The sequence below is a fragment of the Gossypium hirsutum genome, chromosome A11, assembly GCF_007990345.1.
Source record: "Gossypium hirsutum isolate 1008001.06 chromosome A11, Gossypium_hirsutum_v2.1, whole genome shotgun sequence".
Classification (NCBI taxonomy): Eukaryota; Viridiplantae; Streptophyta; class Magnoliopsida; order Malvales; family Malvaceae; genus Gossypium; species Gossypium hirsutum.
Window position 1 is genome coordinate 75,529,580 of NC_053434.1, and position 21,765 is coordinate 75,551,344.

The window sequence follows — 21,765 nt, forward strand, 5'->3', positions numbered from 1 at the left end:
CCTCATGGTTCCCTTTATTTAAAGCCAGCTTCGCATCCACTCTTATGTTAGCTTCCCGATGTGGGATCCCTCCAACATCAGAGTCTAAATTCAATACCAACTCTTGCCGACCCCTGTTAGCAAAATAAATGCTCCTTGCTTGCCATGGGATTCGAACCCATGCCTCCCCTCAGATGCTCCACACGCTACTTGCCACTAGGCCACAAGCCTTTTTGTGTCATATTTTATCCCCAATTAATTATAAGGTCTAAAGGCCAAAGTCCAGGTTCCCTTAAAAAAACCAAAATAAATTGCAAGAGCCAAGGCTTGAACCCAGGCTCCCATACAACCTTAATGACGCCACAACCACTAGACTACAAGCTTCCTTGTGTCATTTATTTAACACAATAATTTAAAAGCCCTCATCCAAGCATCTAGGTTTTTTTCTCTTAATACCAAAATTTTTGCTAAAGCCCAAGTTTGAACCCAAGATTTCTCTAACACTTCTCAGGGCCATTAACAACCAAAGCAGACATTTAATTGTGTCATTTCATTGCACAATTAAATACCTATATACAACCTCCTTACGGACCCACACTCAAGGCCCAATACTTTTAGGCCCAAATTCAGGGTGTTACATAATATGATTTTTTGGGCCAGATTCAATAATGTGAGAATTAAATGAGTTAAATTTGTTATTATAGATCAAGAAAAATGAGGTTCAGACCGAGACCGGGGGAAAAACAAAGTGTTTGACGATTAGGTCGAATTATACTATTTTCGTACCGAGGTAAGTTCGTATGTAAATAATGCATTGTTATATTTATGTTTTAAATGCTTTAATATTGTATGAATTGTGGTCGACTCTTTGGATGTATTCGACAAAGTTTTGACAAGTGGGAAATCCCGGTTGAACCTTAGGAATAAAATAAGATACAAGTGACATGTCACTAGGAACCCACGTGTATATGCGATTATGTAATCCGGGTGCTGGTCTCGTACGTCCTACCAGTGGCTGGGTAGTTTGGCATGTGTCACGGATACCAACAGATTGTGTGAGCAACACTGTGTAGCTATGTCCTGACTGATAGCTTGTGTGAGCAGACTCGTGAATAGCTCGAAAACAAGCCCATATGTATTATGAGATATGAGGTAGCTTGGGCTACATGAATGGCACTTGTGTACAAGATTTCTGAGTATCTGTTATTATTCCAAGGGTTCAATGGGAATGTTAAAGTTGTGAAAGGATACGGCTATGTTGCAAGTTGGTACAGGTATGTACATGAAACTCATAAGTAATGAGCTCGATACGTGATGAACTCATGGTAGGATTGTGATTGAATAAGTTATAACTATGAGATTTTGATAACATTCATGCTAATCTTCATCATGTTAATTGTATGTTAAATGTGTGGTCATGATGCTTTTTATTTGCATAGGAACTTACTAAGCTGTATAGCTTACTCCCCTTCCTTTTCTATTGTCTTATAGTGTCACCAAGCTAGCTCGGGGTTCGGAGACCATCGGAGATCCACTCAAACTATCAACAATTATTTTGGTACCAATGAATTCAATATTTTGGTACCAATGAATTCAATATTTTGAGTTATTACATGTATAGGGGACTTGGTCATTTTGTTACATGTCATATTGATTTGGCTAAATGTGTTGGCTTATATTGGTTAGAAGTTCATTTTGTATAAGGTCATTTGAAATGAGCCAATATTGGTTATAAGTATATTTATATAATGATGCCTTTCATGAATGATGTGTTCATGTCTTGGTTGTAGATGTTGGTTGTATGTATATGCTTGGGATGACGTCACGAATTAACTAAAATACGACAAAGGCAAGTGCATCTATCGAATAGTAGTATAGCTACGGTGAGTCGGGAATATCATATCCATGAGGACTAAAAGTCCTAGTAATTATTATTATTTTATTATCTAGCTACCAGCGCTTATTGGCGAGAACTAGGCTTGGCTTGGTTAGTAGTGCCCACCCATTTTGTCTCGCCCGCCTTAGGCCCATGAATTCTTCAAAGCGGGGTTGCAGGCTGGCGGATGGGGACCGTGAAAGAAGTGCCTCGACGCACCATAGCCACTACTTTGACTCTTTTTATGCAATTATGAACTCTACGGAACTTTCTCGATTCCAATGCAACTTATCCTTTTGGAGCTGACATAACAAACTACGCGAGCCTCCCAACGAATCCAACATAAATTCGATCCAAATAAAAAAAATAAACGGAAGTTTCATTATGGCGGTATACCAGCCTCCAATTCCAATTAAAGCATATAGATTCGTAAATAGATTTGTATGTATAGCCATTTCAGTCGTGCTCGTCGTTTCTCGAAAGTATCCTTTTTCTAGGAACATGGTTAACCAAAAATTATTATGTTTACAATTCTTCATCCACCGATGCAGAAAATGCTCCAATTTTCCATATTAGCAACGGGTCAACACGAAGTGATTCATCATGCTCAAACATGAGTCGATCGTTCGTTAGGGACGATTTATAGCTATAAATTGAAGGAATTGTTTTAAAATCTAATTTTAACTAACCTAATTACTAAGTGACAAAGAGCGAATTGGGAAAATATTCGAAGAAAACTTATGAGAGAGACAATACCCAGGAAAGAATCCACCTAGACTTCACTTATTATTCTAAATCTAAATTAAATGATTTATTCATTTGACTTGATTCATTGAAATCCCTAAATTATATTAATATCACTTTTGAGAGTAAAAATAACGGACTCTAGGTTGATTAATTAAAATCTCTTTCTAATTAAACCCCCTATCATCGCATTAACTCGATCTATGGATTCCCCTATTAGATTTGACTCTAATCTGGTAGATTTATGTCATCCTATTTCTAGGATTACATGCAACTCTACTCAATTATGCCAGATCTACTCTTAAACAGAGACTTTTGCACCACTGAATAAGTACATCAATCATGAATTAATATCTTGAAAACATTAAACACGAAGGAAAGTAAACATAATTGAGATCAAGAACAAATATTTATCATGTAATTTAGAAAAATCAAATAATAATATTTGTCATAGGTTTCATCCTCTCTAGGTATTTAGGGAATTTGGTTTATACTTGGAAAGGAAAACATCTCAAAAATAGGAAAACAACAAAACAAAAAGAAATTCCAAAACTTCTAAAGAAATTGAATGGAGATCTTTAGTCCTGAAGGAAATCCTACTTCTGAGTTGAGTCCATCGGTGTTCTTTGAGTAATTTTTGCGTTCTACCCGACATGCCCCCCTAGGTTCTCTTCTAGTGTGTATTTATAGACTTTAGAGTGCTTAGAAACCCTAAAAATTTGCTTTTTTTCGCGTGTTTGGAAACAGGAAGCGATATTGACATGGGCTGCCACATAGACTTGTGGCTAGCCCGTGTGGCTCACAGAGCCGTGTGCTCAGCCCATGTGGAAATGGTCTTGGCTGTATGGATATTTAAATCAACTCGTTTTGTCTGTTCTTGGCCCGTTTTCTGCTTCTTTTGTTCCTCTATGCTCACCTAAGTATAGAAACATGAAATTAAAGGATTAGGAGCATCAAATTCACTAAATTATATAATAAATCATCCAAAAACATGTCGAGAATGTGATTAAAACATGTTACTTTTATGGTTTATCAAATATCCCCACTTAAGCGTTTGCTTGTCCTCAAGCAAAATCCTCAACTCACAATTACAATTAAACTTTCTCAATTCATAATTCTCATCAATAATGTTTTATCATAATTCACAAATATTTCCACATTGATAATTCAACTAAAAGAGCACTAAAGATTCAAACAATCCAAGTCTCATATTTTTAAAGCATGAAAACATAGGTATTTCCCCTTATCTAAATAATTACATTTAATTTAAAATTGACAAGATTTGACATCCTCACTAAAGATTCACTCAAATGACTCAAAGTGTTTAAGGTTTAAAAATTAAACACTCAAAAGTCAAACATGAAAAGTTATTACCATATGCTTGCATGAAAATCAAATCTCCACCACTATAAAATGAGATGATACACAAATCAAAAGGTCTTTAATGGGTTATAATGGGGCTTGGGTTAAAGGTGTGGATAAAGGCTAAAAAAGAAGGTTAGAATCGAGATGGGATTGATAAATTACCTAACTAGAAAAATAAACTAATACTGAATAATTACATCAATCAAAATTATTTAAGAATAACACGAGCTTCTTCTCAGGATATGAAATTAACTACTTAAGCTCAGACCAAAGAACTAGTAATAATCAACATATATGTATTATATATATATTGAGAACAATGGATAATAAGAGAAAATTTAACAACTGAAACAAAAGAACATAGTTAGGTAACTAACCAAATCAAATCTCGACAAAAAAGGAATCAATAGAATAGGATAAATTCTTAGTGAATCAAAAATAATGAGTTATGGGTTAATATTAAGAGTAATTCAAGAATGGTGTTTTAGGCTCAAAGGGGTTCACTAAGGGTTAATTATGAAGGTAGACTTTTTATGGGATAAGTGGGTTAAAACCTAGGTGCCTTTATCATCTCAAAATATCAAATCAAAGGTATAGTCTCGACATGCATAATCGAAGCAAGTTCTAGAATAACCAATCAATATTGGCACACTCATAACCAATAATAAAGTGAGCAAGAAAAGTGTATGCTCTAAACGCTCAAAATCTCACCAAAATTATGGTTTTTGATGTCAATCTTCCAAATCTCAAACTTCAAGGTACTACTTAAATTTAAGGAGACAACCTAAAAAAATTTTAATTCTAAAAATAGACTTATCATGCTTGATTCTCTCATGTCTTGAATTTTAAACAATAAATGCACAAATATCTATGAATTTAATCTAAAACATATCAATGATAATCACAAATCAATAATAATTCATTCTAATATTAATATGAGAAAATTACTTGAACACAAGACATAATTCAGGGATTTTATAATAATCATATAAATAACCTCCCCACACTTAAGATGTACATTTTCCTCAATGTACAAACCAAAATAATCCTAGTAAAAATATAATATCATGAGAGAGGGAAATAATTGAAACTGCCCTAAATATTGGATGAAATTTCCAGAATAGTGAAAAGTGGAATTGTAGTCAAATCTAAATGTAACTCATGATTTCGAGCAAACTAATAATAAAATAAACACAAATAATAAAGAAGATTAATGTGTTATAACTCGATTAGAAACAACCATATATATTTCAAAAGATAATAATGAAAATAAGTCGAAGAAAATAACAAAAAAGTAAAGCAACTAAAACAACGTTAAAAAGAAAAATAAAAAAAAATAAAACAACAACAACAATAATAATAAACTCAATTATACCAATTGTAATAATAATAGTAAAAAACTACTAAAAATAGAAATAGCAAGAAAAAAATTAATTTAAAATATAAGTATAAGAATAATAAATAGATAAATAATTAGTAAAATAAAAAAATAAATAATATAACAAATAATAATTAATAAAATAAAATAAAAATGGGGTGATTAACACAGTTTTCACATGGCCATGGACACACCCGTATGTCTAGGCCGTGTGACATGTGTCAGACTATGTGTGTTTTCCTTCGCTTCTCCCACGCCTATGTAAGATCCCACAAGCCTGTGTGGCTCGGCCATGTCTCTCATACGGCCGTGTGCCTTGCCCGTGTAACTCTCTGCCTTTGAAAAAATTAGCTCCAAGTTTCACACGGTCTAGAACACGCCTGTGTGTCCAGGCCGTGTGGGTCACATGGCCATGTTACTAGGCTTTGTGTGTTTTCCTTCGTTTCTCCCACTCCCATGTGAGATCCCACACTCCTGTGTGGCCAGACCGTGTGGATCACACGACCATGTAACTCACTATCGATTACCTTATATCACACATGGCCTGTGACAAGCCCATATGTCCAGGCTGTGTGCTCCACACACCTGTGTGTCCAGGCCATGTAGGTAAAAAACACACCTTTTTTATTAGGATTTTGAAAATTAATTAATTTTTAAAAAATATCATGAAATAAATTTAAGAAAATTAGTAGTGTTAACACTCGGGTTACCTCCCGAGAAGCACTTATTTAAAGTCTAAGCTCGAGTTACCTCGTATTCGCACGGTCATGGTGGTTCGCGAAGTCGAAACTCCTCTTTTTCGCTATCAAATCTATTAATAAAATAAGGTTTGAGTCGAGTAATATTTACCTTAAAAGTGCCAAATTCAGAATGTGTTACCTCGACTGTACCATATGGAAAGACATTGAGCACCGTAAAAGGAGTTGCTCCATTTTTGTTAAGCTTTAAAGTGGCAATTTGAGGGTCGGTTTCATCTAACAGTACGTAGTCCCAAGCCTTAAGGTGGTTTGTTCCATCCTTAAGCTCTTCATGGAGTCGCTTTGGCTTTGCATCGTGTAATTTCAGTTTCTCCTTGACATGTGACTACCATTCATCTAGTTCATCGATTTGCAACATTTGTTCTTCATGATTCATTTTGTTTTTGTCGTATAAGCTAGAACGTGGCTCTATCATGTTTTTTTTGAGAATTTCCTACAAAGAAGGTTGAGCCTCACATTAACAGAACTCATAATATTATCTCGATCAATAAATGTCTTAACAGAATCACGAGCTTAGAGTTTTATTGTTTCATCGCCTACACGAAGTATTAATTCTCCTGTACCAATATTAATAATAGTTCTAGCAGTTGCTAAAAAAGGTTGTCCTAAAATTAAAGGCACATCACTATCCTCATCCATGTCTAAAACAACAAAATCAATTGGGAATATGAATTTATCACTTTTAACAAGAACGTCTTCAATAATACCTCTAGGAAATTGAATGGTTCTATCTGCCAATTGAATACTTATCCTAGTTTGTTTGGGCTTCTCAAGACCTAGTTGTTTAAATATTTTATAAGGTATAACGTCAATACTTGCCCCTAAATTAGCTAAAGCATTATCAACATTTAAACTACCAATTAAACAAGGAATAGTAAAACTCTCTAGATCTTTCAAATTATTGGGTAGTAACATAGCTGAGCAAATTGCATTTAGCTCCAGGTGCGACTAATCATCTAACTTCCGCTTGTTTGCTAAAAGCTCCTTTAAAAATTTTACGAAATTTGGTATCTACAAAAAAGCTTCAATAAATGGTAAGTTAATATGAAACTTTTTCAATATTTTAAGGAATTTACCGAATTGTTCGTTTGTGTGGTCTTTCCTTGTCGCATCCAGATATGGCACACGAGGTTTATACTCCTTACTTACCGGCTTTTGTACATTGTGGATTACCTTAACCTTTCCTTGACTTACCACACTTTCTTGCCTTAATTCTGGTTCAGCTTCAACTAATCCTTCTTCATCTCGAACTGTAATTGCATGAAGCTGCTCTCTTGGGTTAGTTTTGGTGTTTCTAGGCAAGCTACCTTGTGGTCTTTCTGAAATCAGCTTAGCAAGCTGACCTATTTGATTCTTGAGACCTTGAATCAACGCTTGTTGATTTTTGAGCGTTGTTTTGGTGTTTTGGAAACGGGTTTCTGACACCGAAATAAATTTTGTCAACATCTCCTCAAGGTTTGGCTTCTTCTCTTGTGGGTAAGGTTGTTGTTGGAAGCCTAGAGGGGGTTGTGGTCTTTGATTTCCTTGACCACCCCAAGAGAAATTGGGATGGTTTCTCCAACCTGCATTATACGTGTTACTATAGGGATTATTCTGAGGTCTTGAATTGTTACCCATATAGTTGACTTGTTCGTTCTCTGTACTAGGGTTATAGGATAGACATTCTGGATTATTCATCTCTCCTCCATTTGTATCATACTGCATCACTGAATGTACCTGCATAGAACCATATAAACCATCAATCTTTTTATTCAAAAGTTCTACCTAATTCGATAACATCGCGATTGCATCTAGATTAAAAACACTGGCTGCTTTTATGGGCTTCGTCCCCATGACTTGCCACTGATAATTATTTAGTGACATTTCCTCTATAAATTCATAAGCCGCTTTAGGTGTTTTGCTATTTAGAGTACGACCGGCGGCTGCATCGATCAATTCCCTAGTAAAGGGATTCAAACCATTGTAGAAAGTTTAAACCTATGACCATAGAGGTAACCCATGGTGAGGGCACCTTCTCAATAAATCCTTATACCTCTCCCACGCATCATATAGGGTCTCTAAATCCATTTGCACGAAGGAAGAGATATCATTCCTCAACTTAGCTGTCTTAGCCAGTGGAATATACTTCAATAAGAACTTTTAACTCATTTGATCCCATGTAGTGATAGAACCTCGTGGTAGGGAGTTCAACCACTTTTTAGCCTTATTTTTCAACGAGAAGGGAAACAACCGTATACGAATGGCGTCGTCAGAAATGCCATTAATCTTGAAAGTGTCGCAGAATTCCAAAAAGTTAGCTAAATGAGTATTTGGATCTTCATCTTATAAACCATCGAACTGAACAAATTGTTGAATTCGACTTCAGTTTGAAGTTAGTCGCAGCAATAGCAGGTCTTACGATACTCGATTTAGCCCCAGTTAAAGAGAGCTTGGCATAATCATACATAATACGAGGAGCAAGATTTGGATTTCAGGTTTCGCAGCAACTGCAGGAGGTAGCTAATTATTCTGATTATCAGCCATCTCTTTGATAATAATAGTGACGTCCTCTTGCTTTTCCACTATACTTTGTTGACTCTACCTTGCTTCTCTATGGTTTCTGCGAGTTGTGCTTTCAATTTCACTATCAAATACTAATGTTCTTCACGGGTTTCTTCTAGTTATAAACTAAAGGAACCTGTCAGAAGAAAAAAAAAAGAAAAATTAGAAAACAAAAAATAAAATGTAATAAAAAATGGCTAAACTAATAAAAATTGAGTGTTCCTAATATTTTAGTCCCCGGCAACGGTGCCAAAAACTTGATGATCTCACGAACTAACTAAAATACGACAAAGGCAAGCGTACCTATCGAATGTTAGTATAGCTATGGTGAGTTGGGATTTTCTTATCCACGAGGACTAAAAGTACTAGTAATTACTATCTTTCTATTATCTAGCCTATAAATTGAAGGAATTGTTTTAAAATATAATTTTAACTAAACTAATTACTAAGCGAGAGAGAGTGAATTGGGAAAATAATAAAAGAAAACTTATAAGAGAGACAATACCCAGGAAAGAATCCACCTAAACTTCACTTATGATTCTAAATCTGAATTAAACGATTTATTCATTTGACTTGATCCGTAGAAATCTCTGAATTATATTAATATCTCATTCGAGAGTAAAAATAACTGAATAAGCACATCAATCATGAATTAGTAAGTAAACATAATTGAGATCAAGAACAAATATCTATCATGTAATTCAGAAAAATCAAATAATAAGATCTGTCATAGGTTTCATCTTCCTTAGGTATTTAGGGAATTTAGTTCATACTTGGAAGGGAAAACATCTTCCTTAGGATTCTATTATCTATGCCTAAAGTGCTTAAATTGAAAGTAGGGACTAAATCGAATAAGCTGCAAAACTTGCATTCTAGAAGTTTTTAGTATGAAATTGTTTTGGAATATTAATGAGGAGGTCTTAAATAGCAATTTGACCAATTTTAAGTTTATGGACAAAATTAGGACATGGAAGGAATTTTTGGAAAGTTTAGTAGTAAGGGTATTTTGGTCATTTAGTTATTAAAATGAATTAAAAACAAAATTAAAAGCCAATTTTTGTCCATCTTCTTCATTAGGCCGAAATTTCAAGGGTTCTCCATAGCTAGGGTTTGTTTCAAGCTTCCAAGCTCCATAGTAAGTGATTCCAAGCCCCGTTTTTAATGTTCTTTATGTTTTTGGAATCCCGGTAGCTCGATTAAGCTTATGTTAGCAATAATTCAACCTAGGGTTTATATTTGGAAAAATACACATAGGTGAAATTTGTGTATTTTGATGTTTTATGATAGAATATGAGGTTTTAAATTATGTTAGACAACTTGTGCTACTCGGTTTTGAGTGAAAACGAGTAAAAGGGCTTAATCGGCAAAAATACCTAATAGTCACAAGTATATGTTAGAGAGAGAATTTGATGTTGCCATAGAAGGGAAAAGTGATCAGCATGTTATAAAACATAAGAATAAGGAATAAAGTTTAATTCCCGAGCCTAGGGGCAAAAGTGTAATTATGCAAAAGTTTAGGGGCAAAAGTGTAATTTTTCCAAAGATCATATTAAATGCTATTTTGATGAATGTATGTATTAAATAAGATTAATTTGGCATTATAGATCAAGAGAAACGAGATTCAAGTCGCGATCGAGGAAAAGAAAAGACTGTGGACTAAATTGCAAAATCTTTATATTTTGGTACCAAGGTAAGTTCATGTGTAAATGTAGTAACATAATTTTCATTTTAAGCAATTTAATGTTTATATGATATGATGCTGATTATTATCATGAAATATTATGCTTTGTGGTTATTGTTGAACAATAGGTAATTATGTGAATTACTGGATGAGTATGAACTATCACCGAGTATCGGTTCCGATATTCCGTGGACGACGGCAAAGATGTGAGATCGAGGAAAAAAGCCCGTTTGAACCTTAGGAATAGATTAGGATACAAGTGACATGTCACTAGGTTGGTTGAGCATCCGAACTCGTTGAGTTGAGTCCGAGTTCACTTATGGATGCAAATGTCCGAACTCGTTGAGTTGAGTCCGAGTTCACTTAGGGGCGGGTTACATGATTTCTTGATTACATATGAGGCACTTATGTGCAAATTATCCGTGTATCTGAGTTGTATTCCGATGTGTTCAACAGGTGAAATTTCTAGTGAAATGAAAGAACACTTAAGATGCAAGTGACGTTTTGGTAAGTGTTGTGAAATGGACACTTTGGACAGGTATGTTCTTAACCCTTGGGTTGAAATTAGATACAACAACGATAATGTGACAGCCCTATAGTGACCCTAGTCAGAAAGCGGTTTCAGGACCGCTAAACCGAGTCACCAAATTATTTGAATGTGATATTTATGGTCTAAAATATGTGAATATGAATGTGCGAAAATTTTAAGCTTCGATTTAGTTAATTGCATGTGAATGTAGTACATAGGACTTGTGTGACACTTTTGAAATGTGATAGGCTAATCTATAAGGATCTAATAGTGCATGTAATCAAAAGGGAGGACTTGCATGTCAATTTTCCCCCCTAATTAGTAGTGGCCGGCCATGAGCATGAGGGTGGACAAAATGTTATGGCTAAAACATGTCATAAACATGTTGGGTTGATGCTTTATGTTAGGAATAATAAAATAAAGAGCATGGGCAATAAAATATTAGTGTTAGTAGGAGGAGAAACAAAAAAAAAGAACGTGTGTGGTTGTTTCCCCCCCATTGCCGTGAGTTGAAGAAAAGAAAACAAAGAAAAAAAAAAGTGTCCATCCTTTTTCATTTCTTTTGGCCGAAAGTTCTAAGGAAGAAGGAAGGAGCTCTTGCTTCATGATCGGCTTGGAAGAGGATTAGGAAGAGGTTCAACCATACTTGTATCTAGGTTAAGGTATGTTTGATGTTGTGCCATGAGATTCATGCATGTTTTTAGTAGTTAGCTTGAGTTCTAACTAGCCCATGGTTCAAATCTTTACTATGTCATGGAGATGATATTCGGCTAAGGTGGATTTGTGTTCATGTCATTTGCATCCTAAAAGTGAAGCTTTGTAATGATGCATGTGATGGTGGATTGATGACTCTTGAATCTTCTTTTTAGCATTTTTGAGTGAGACATTAAGTTCTTTGTTTAACCATGACAAAAATTGAAATGGTATGGTGTTGTGATGCATTCGGCCATGGTAGGAAGTAGAAGAGAAATATGGTTGTTGTTCACGTTATTTGGATGAGAAATGGTAGTAAGGTGAAGTGCAAATGTTAGTGTTTGATTTACTAGTGTATATATGTGTATTGGCCAAGTTTTGAACTTGAAACAAAATGGTGTTTAGTCAATACAAGTGACCATACTTGTAGAATGTATTAAGTGTTGCAATCGGCCTCAACATAGACATGCATGTTCGGCCACATGAATGAGTACATAAGTTGATGTGTATGTTCGGCCATAGGTAAGCATATTGATGGCTTTATCTTGACTTAGAAAATTCGGCTGAGGGGAATATTAGCTAATATGTTGAATTCGATTCGTGATTTCGTACATATGTGACTCTAATGTCTAATGTATATATGGGCTAAGTACCTTGAGCCTCTCTTTTTATGTTCGAATGAATTGTATTAAATTGCTTAATGTGATTAAAAATGCGTATGACCATTTTGTATTTGAGCTAAAGGTGGCCATATGACCCATCAAATTCATTGTCATGTTCGGCCATAAGCTAGCATAATGAGACTTTAATAAGTTAAATTTGTTTGAATTAGCTCAAGAGCTTAGAGGACCAAAGTTGGATAAGGGAAAGGAAAAAGTGATCGAATAACCGCCGAAATTGTTCGACAACATCCGAGGTAAGTTTTCGAGTAATGGAGCTTAGATTATGATTCGATTAGATTATGTCTTAAGTAAATCAAAATCATGCTCTTTGTATGTGGCTATTGAGCCAAAATTTGTAAGTGTGATAAGTGTTTTGTGTTTGAGCTTTGGTAATGAAAATGAAATATGGATTTGTCATGATTTATTGATATATGTGCATGGTTATTCGAATGATATCCAGGCTAACTCCCGAAGGCTTTTGTGCTAGGTGACTATAACCGGACTAAGATCCGAAGGCATTCGTGCGAGTTGCTATATCCGGGCTAAGACTCGAAGGCATTTGTGTTAGCGATTATATCCGGGCTAAAACCCGAAGGCATTTGTGCTAGCGACTATATCCGGGTTAAGTCCCGAAGGCATTTATGCTAGTGACCACATCCGGGCTAAGACTCGAAGGCCTTGTGCAAGTAGTTATATCCAGCTAAATCCCGAAGATTACTTGAGTTTGGGAATGAGCGATCTACTGTAATAATTTCAATTAATACGCTCGTAAAATCTCAACAACGAGGTATGTGTTGTACATGCATTGGATTAATTGATTCCTCTTAAATAGCATTCGCTCAGTCGATTAAGGAGCTTCCGGTTTTTGGTTAAGTTGATCCCTTATGTATGAATATAAGGGTTGGAAATGTGAAGTAGGACTGATTTTTGAGAATATATGTGTATATGAAATTATCTGTTTAGTTATATGAATGCTATACTTCAGTTGAGCCTAATTCCATTGCTCAAAACTTACTAAGCATTAAATGCTTACTCCGTTCTTTGAATCTCTGTTTTATAGATTTTGGTTCGTCAGCTATCAGACTCGGGAGTGTCGAATTCGAAATCGCCCACACTATCAAAGCCCCTTTTGGTACACTTTTGGTTGAACTTTGAAATGGCATGTATAGGACTACCCTTTTTGTTGTTGGTCACGGACCCTTTGGTTTTGTATAAATTTGGATAGCCATGCGAAAATGGCTTATATACACTTTGAGCTTAATATTATAATTGTCTTGTATGATGTTCATTAAGAGGGATGGAAATGTTTGGGAACGATTAGCCATTGGAATGGTTAATCATGATCATATTTTGTGCTATTTATGCAAAAGGGCTAGTTGAATCATGGAAACTATGTAATAGGTAAAGTCTACCTTAAAAATAGATGCTGATAGCAGCAGTGACGTGAAAGTAAAAAATCACTAAAAATAGTAGGAATGAAATTAAATAGTGACTAAATTATGTAATCTAACCTTGATGAATCTATTTTCATAGGAAAGTAACGAAATGATCATATGAATAGTATATTATGAGATATTTAAGTTTTCGTGAGACAGGGCCAGAACGGTTTCTGGATTCCCTGTTCCGACTTTGGAAATTCATTATAAATTAACCAGAGAAAATTATAAGTCATGCCATATATGTATAGATTTATTTTCGAGTCTAGTTTCTATAGAAACAAACGGCATCAGTATTGAAGCCCTGTACAATGAGATATCCAAGTCGTAATGCCCAAAGGTCAGTGTAGTCGAACCCTGAAACAGGGCAGATTTTAACTAATAAATTGTACTAATTGGCTGGACCAAAAATTATAGAAAACAATTTGTAGATGAACATATGAGTCTAGTTTCAGGAAAAATTTATGGAACTAGTTTTCAAGTTTTGGAACTCGAGATATGATTTTTAAGGTGACAGTGACGCAGTTAGCCAGCTCGTCTGGAAATTTAAAATGGACTGTGCAAATAAGTGATTTAAGTCTGCAAACCCCTCGTGTCTAACTCCAGTAACGGTCTCGGGTACGGGGTGTTACAATTTTATTGGTATCAGAGCTACGGTTTAGTCGATTCTAGGACTACCGTAATACGTTTGGGTCTAGCTATACATGCCATTTTGTGATTATTTGATAGTGTGGTGATTTCTGACATTGCAAATGTGTTTATTTAAGTAATGGATCCCGATCCCAACCGAGCGGTAGCTGATGATCTTGAGAGTGTAGCGCCTGCTCCCGCACAAGGGACGGCGCCGACGGACTCTCAACCTATTGCTAGTAATCCGAATGATGAAGCTAGACAAGCTTTTTATAGCGTGATGAATGATTGGTTCAACCAATACATTCGAACTAATACGGCTGTTCCACAACCTCCATTCCCGACTAATAACACCCCCGCACCTACAATACCTTCGGTAACTGACCAAATAAGGTCGAATAAGCCCCCAGTTGACAGAATCCGAAAACACGGGGCTACTGAATTTAAAGCTACGGATAGCGATGATGCCGAGCAAGCAGAATTTTGGTTGGACAACACTATCCGGGTACTCGATGAGCTATCTTGCACACCCGATGAGTGCCTAAAGTGTACTATCTCCTTGCTACGTGATCCTGCCTACTATTGGTGGAATACGTTGACTTCTGTTGTGCCCAGAGAGAAAGTAACTTGGGAGTTTTTCCAAACCGAGTTTCGAAAGAAGTATATCAGTCAGAGATTCATTGATCAAAAACGGAAGAAATTTCTTGAACTTAAACAAGGTTCCATGTCGGTTACCGACTATGAACGAAAATTTGTAAGGCTTAGCCGGTACGCGCGGGAATGCATTTCTTCAGAAGCCGTGATGTGTAAACGTTTCGAGGATGGGCTGAATGATGATATAAAGTTGTATGTTGGCATTTTGGAAATCCGAGAATTTGTGGCACTTGTCGAGCGGGCTTGCAAAGCCGAGGAGCTCAATATGGAGAAAAGAAAAGCTGAGGTGGAAGCAAAGGAGTTTCGTAAGAGGTCTTCGGGGAAGCCCTTCCCACAGTCATCGAAGAAATTTAGGGATGGCTTAGGCCGATCTAGAGACACTTCGGGCTTATCTAGACGAGATCGCGATCGACCCCCTGTGAGTGCACAAGTCACTTCGGTCGCTAGTGTTGGAAATGATCGTCGAGATAGAACGGAGTGTCAATATTGTGGTAAATGGCACTCGGGGAGTTGTAGATTCCATGACCGCTCCTGTTACAAGTGCGGGTCAATTGACCACTTCATTAAAGATTGCCCGAGGTTGTCTGAACAGAATGCAAATCAAAGTGGGAAACCGGGTGCTACCACTGCTCGAGGTAGACCATCTAGAAATACGGGCAATGCTAGTGGTGGTCAGAGAGGATCTAGGGATGCTACGACCAGATCTGAGGCTCGTGCTCCTGCTAGGTCTTATGCTATACGCGCACGCGAGGATGCTTCCTCGCCAGATGTTATTACCGGTACTTTTACTCTCTTTGATACTAATGTGATTGCTTTGATTGACCCTGGTTCTACTCATTCTTATATATGTGAAACCTTAGCATCCAGTAAGACTTTACCTATTGAGTCTACTGAGTTCGTAATTCGGGTGTCAAATCCCTTGGGTCGTTACGTGCTTGTCGACAAAGTGTGTAAGAAATGTCCCCTAGTAATTCGAGGTTCCTGTTTTCCGGCGGACTTGATGCTTTTGCCGTTTGATGAATTTGATGTTATTCTTGGTTTGGATTGGTTGACCGTGCATGATGCGGTTGTGAATTGCAAAAGCAAGACTATTGATTTGAGGTGCACAAGTAACGAGATAATTCGAGTTGAGTCTACGGACTTAAAGGGGTTGCCAGCTGTAATATCATAAATGTTGGCTCAGAAATATGTAAGAAAGGGGTACGAAGCATACCTTGCGTATGTACTTGATGACAAAGAATTAGAAAAGAAACCCGGATCTGTGCCGGTGGTTTGTGAATACCCGGATGTTTTTCCCGAAGAATTACCGCGTTTACCACCTGTTCGGGAGGTAGAGTTTAGTATTGAGCTTGTACCTGGGACTACGCCAATTTCGATAGCTCCGTATCGTATGGCACCAACCGATTTAAAAGAGTTGAAAGCTCAGTTGCAAGAGTTGACGGATAGAGGTTTCACTCGACCAAGTTTCTCACCTTGGGGTGCACCAGTATTGTTTGTGAAAAAGAAGGACGGAACCATGAGGATTGTGCATTGACTATCGTCAGCTGAATAAAGTGACGATAAAGAATAAATATCCGTTACCGCGTATTGATGATTTGTTTGATCAACTAAAGGGAGCCTCAGTGTTTTCAAAGATAGATTTGAGATTGGGTTATTACCAGTTGCGAATTCGAGATTCGGATATACCCAAAACTGCTTTCAGAACGAGATACGGCCACTACGAGTTCTTAGTGATGCCGTTTGGGCTCACTAATGCCCCTGCGGTATTTATGGATTTGATGAATCGGATCTTCAGACAGTATTTGGACCGGTTCGTAGTTGTGTTCATTGATGACATCTTGGTCTATTCAAGAGATGAGACCGAACATGCTGAGCACCTGAAATTAGTGTTGCAAATTTTATGGGATAAGCAGTTATATGCTAAGTTCAGTAAGTGTGAGTTCTGGTTAAGAGAGGTTAGCTTCTTGGGTCATGTGGTATCTGCATCGGGTATTCGAGTTGACCCGAGCAAAATTTCAGCCATACTTAACTGGAAGCCTCCGAGAAATATTACTGAGGTTCGAAGCTTTTTGGGACTTGCCGGTTATTACCGACGGTTTGTGAAAGGTTTCTCGATGATAGCCACACCAATGACGAAGCTACTTCAAAAAGATGTTAACTTCGAATGGACGGAAAAATGTCAGAAAAGTTTCGATCAACTGAAAACTTATCTGACTGAAGCTCCAATTCTAGTGCAGCCCGAATCAGGCAAAGAGTTCGTCATTTATAGTGATGCATCCCTACTTGGGTTAGGTTGCGTATTGATGCAAGAAGGTCGAGTTGTGGCCTATGCGTCGAGACAATTAAAGCCACAAGAGAAAAATTATCCGACCCATGATCTCGAACTAGCTGCCATCGTATTCGCTTTGAAAATATGGCGACACTACTTATTTGGTGAGAAGTGCCATGTATTTTCGGATCACAAAAGTCTCAAATATTTGATGATTCAAAGAGACTTGAATCTGCGACAAAGGCGTTGGCTTGAGTTGTTGAAAGATTATGAACTTGTCATTGACTATCGCCCGGGAAAGGCTAATGTGGTTGCGGATGCCTTAAGTCGTAAATCACTGTTTGCTTTATGAGCGATGAATGTACACTTGTCTGTTCTATCCGACAATGTGTTAGTGGCGGAATTAAAGGCCAAACCATTGTTGATTCATCAAATTCGTGAAGCTCAGAAAGTCGATGATGAATTGGTTGCAAAACGGGCTGAATGTGTTCCGAATATGGAATCAGAGTTTCAAATTGATGATGACGATTGTTTGAGGTTCAGAAGTCGTTTGTGTGTTCCAAGAAATTCAAAACTCATTTCGATGATTCTGAACGAAGCTCATTGTAGCCGAATGTCAATTCACCCGGGGAGTACGAAAATGTACAACGATCTGAGACGTCAGTTTTGGTGGCATGGTATGAAACTAGACATTTTCAATTTTGTTTCGAAGTGTTTAATATGTCAGCAAGTAAAGGCGGAACATCAAGTGCCTACGGGTTTACTCCAGCCAATCATGATACCTGAATGGAAATGGGATCGAGTCACGATGGATTTCGTATCTGGGTTGCCAGTATCGGCAAGTAAGAAAGATGCTATTTGGGTTGTTGTGGATAGACTGACTAAGTCGGCTCACTTTATCCCCGTACGTACGGATTTTTCATTGGATAAACTAGCTGAATTGTATGTTTCTCAGATTGTGAGATTACACGGGGTACCTATTTCTATCGTGTCGGATAGAGATCCGAGATTCACCTCGCGATTTTGGAAGAAATTACAAGAAGCTTTGGGTACCAAGCTGCATTTTAGCACCGCTTTTCATCCACAAACCGATGGTCAATCCGAGTGAATAATTCAGATACTTGAGGATATGTTGAGATGTTGCATCCTCGAGTTTAGTGGTTCATGGGAACGGTATTTACCTTTGATTGAATTCGCTTACAACAATAGTTTTCAATCAAGTATTAAGATGGCACCTTACGAGGCTTTGTACGGGCGTAAATGCCGTACGCCATTGTTTGGACCGAGCTCGGTGAAAGCAAAATTTTCGGAGTGGATTTGATTAAAGATGCTGAACAGAAAGTGAAAATAATTCGTGAAAGTCTGAAGGCAGCATCAGATCGTCAGAAGTCGTACGCGGATTTAAAACGAAGAGATATTGAGTATCAGGTGGGAGACAAAGTGTTTCTTAAGGTATCGCCTTGGAAAAAGATACTCAGATTTGGCCGTAAGGGCAAATTGAGTCCGAGATTCATTGGGCCGTATGAGATCTCTGAACGAGTTGGCCCAGTTGCATATAGGTTGCTTTTACCCCCTGAACTCGAAAGGATCCACAACGTTTTTCATGTTTCGATGCTTCGACGTTACAGATTCGATCCTTCGCACGTAATAAACCCCTCCGAGGTCGAAATTCAAGCTGATATGAGTTATGAAGAAGAACCGATTCGTATCCTAGCTCGTGAAGTGAAAGAGTTGCGAAACAAAAGGGTTCCATTCGTGAAAGTGTTATGGCTCAAACATAGGATCGAAGAAGCTACTTGGGAAATCGAGAATGCCATGAAAGAACGATACCCAAACCTATTTACCGGTAAGATTTTTGGGGACGAAAATTTCTTAAGTGGGGGAGAGTTGTGACAGCCCTATAGTGACCCTAGTCGGAAAGCGGTTTCGGGACCGCTAAACCGAGTCACCAAATTATTTGAATGTGATATTTATGGTCTAAAAAATGTTAATATGAATGTGCAAAAATTTTAAGCTTCGATTTAGTTAATTGCATGTGAATGTAGTACATAGGACTTGTGTGACACTTTTGAAATGTGATAGGCTAATCTATAAGGATCTAATAGTGCATGTACTCAAAAGGGAGGACGTGCATGTCAATTTTCCCCCCTAATTAGTAGTGGCCGGCCATGAGCATGAGGGTGGACAAAATGTTATGGCTAAAACATGTCATAAACATGTCGGGTTGATGCTTTATGTTAGGAATAATAAAATAAAGAGCATGGGCAATAAAATATTAGTGTTAGTAGGAGGAGAAACAAAAAAAAAGAATGTGTGTGGTTGTTTCCCCCCCATTGCCGTGAGTTGAAGAAAAGAAAACAAAGAAAAAAAAAGTGTCCATCCTTTTTCAGTTCTTTTGGCTGAAAGTTCTAAGGAAGAAGGAAGGAGCTCTTGCTTCATGATCGGCTTGGAAGAGGATTAGGAAGAGGTTCGGCCATACTTGTATCTAGGTTAAGGTATGTTTGATGTTGTGCCATGAGATTCATACATGTTTTTAGTAGTTAGCTTGAGTTCTAACTAGCCCATGGTTCAAATCTTTACTATGTCATGGAGATGATATTCGGCTAAGGTGGATTTGTGTTGATGTCATTTGCATGCTAAAAGTGAAGCTTTGTAATGATGCATGTGATGGTGGATTGATAACTCTTGAATCTTCTTTTTAGCATTTTTGAGTGAGACATTAAGTTCTTTGTTTAACCATGACCAAAATTGAAATGGTATGGTGTTGTGATGCATTCGGCCATGGTAGGAAGTAGAAGAGAAATATGGTTGTTGTTCACGTTATTTGGATGAGAAATGGTAGTAAGGTGAAGTGCAAATGTTAGTGTTTGATTTACTAGTGTATATATGTGTATTGGCCAAGTTTTGAACTTGAAACAAAATGGTGTTTAGTCAATACAAGTGACCATACTTGTAGAATGTATTACGTGTTGCAATCGGCCTCAACATAGACATGCATGTTCGGCCACATGAATGAGTACATAAGTTGATGTGTATGTTCGGCCATAGGTAAGCATACTGATGGCTTTATCTTGATTTAGAAAATTCGGCTAAGGGGAATATTAGCTAATATGTTGAATTCGATTCGTGATTTCGTACATATGTGACTCTAATGTCTAATGTATATATGGGCTAAGTACCTTGAGCCTCTCTTTTGATGTTCGAATGAATTGTATTAAATTGCTTAATGTGATTAAAAATGCGTATGACCATTTTGTATTTGAGCTAAAGGTGGCCATATGACCCATCAAATTCATTGTCATGTTCGGCCATAAGCTAGCATAATGAGACTTTAATAAGTTAAATTTGTTTGAATTAGCTCAAGAGCTTAGAGGACCAAAGTTGGATAAGGGAAAGGAAAAAGTGATCGAATAACCGCCGAAATCGTTCGACAACATTCGAGGTAAGTTTTCGAGTAATGGAGCTTAGATTATGATTCGATTAGATTATGTCTTAAGTAAATCAAAATCATGCTCTTTGTATGTGGCTATTGAGCCGAAATTTGTAAGTGTGATAAGTGTTTTGTGTTTGAGCTTTGGTAATGAAAATGAAATATGGATGTGTCATGATTTATTGATATATGTGCATGGTTATTCGAATGATATCCGGGCTAACTCCCGAAGGCTTTTGTGCTAGGTGACTATAACCGGACTAAGATCCGAAGGCATTCGTGCGAGTTGTTATATCCGGGCTAAGACCCGGCAACGGTCTGACTCCGGCAACGGTCTCGGGTACGGGGTGTTATAGATAAGGTGGTAAGATGAGGAATGATGTTTAGAAATGTGATATATGTTTTGGTGATACCATGCTAAAGTTGTTTGGTATATTTGTATTGTTATGTTACTTGTTATTTACATATGAACTTACTAAGCATTTATGCTTACTCCCTCCTCTTTATTTATTGTAGTTTTGAACAAGCCAGCTCAGGAATCGGGACGGGTCGAAGGTTCGATCACACTATCCAAAGGACTTTCATCTGGGTAAATGGCTTGTAAAACTTAAGTATGGCATGTATAGCAATATACTTATTTTGTGTAAATAATTTTATGATATGGCCATGTTTGGTTGAGAAAATGTTTGATATTGATAAGTCATGGTGATGGCTAATTTAGATCATGTTTGATATTATGGAAGTTTAATAGGTTATCTAGTTCATAAAAATTCATGGAAAGATGAAACTTGCCTTAAAACAGAATATTGCTGCAGCAATGACATGAATTTGAAAAATCACTAAAAATAGTATAAATTGAACTAAACAATGAGTAAGTATGAAATTGAAGCTTAATGAGTCTATTTTCATATGGATTGAACAAAACAGGCATATAAATTATATTTTATGAGATATTTAAACTTTTGTGAAACAGGGCCAGAGTGATTTCTGGATCCCCTATTCTGACTTTAAAAATTCATAATAAATTTTAAAAAAAATAATTATAAGTTTTTCTTTATATGTACAGATTCCTTATTGAGTCTAGTTTTAAAAAAACAAACCTAGTAGTCATTGAAATTCTTTATAGAGAGATATCTGATT

General features: G+C 36.9%; 1 non-coding gene across 1 annotated transcript; it reads left to right on the forward strand.

The window, feature by feature from the left end:
* The first annotated feature begins 8,093 nt into the window (after window positions 1-8,093).
* On the forward strand, window positions 8,094-8,200 carry LOC121210339 (small nucleolar RNA R71). The gene has a single exon (XR_005905453.1). It is a non-coding gene; the product is annotated as a small nucleolar RNA R71 (small nucleolar RNA).
* The last annotated feature ends 13,565 nt before the right edge of the window (window positions 8,201-21,765 follow it).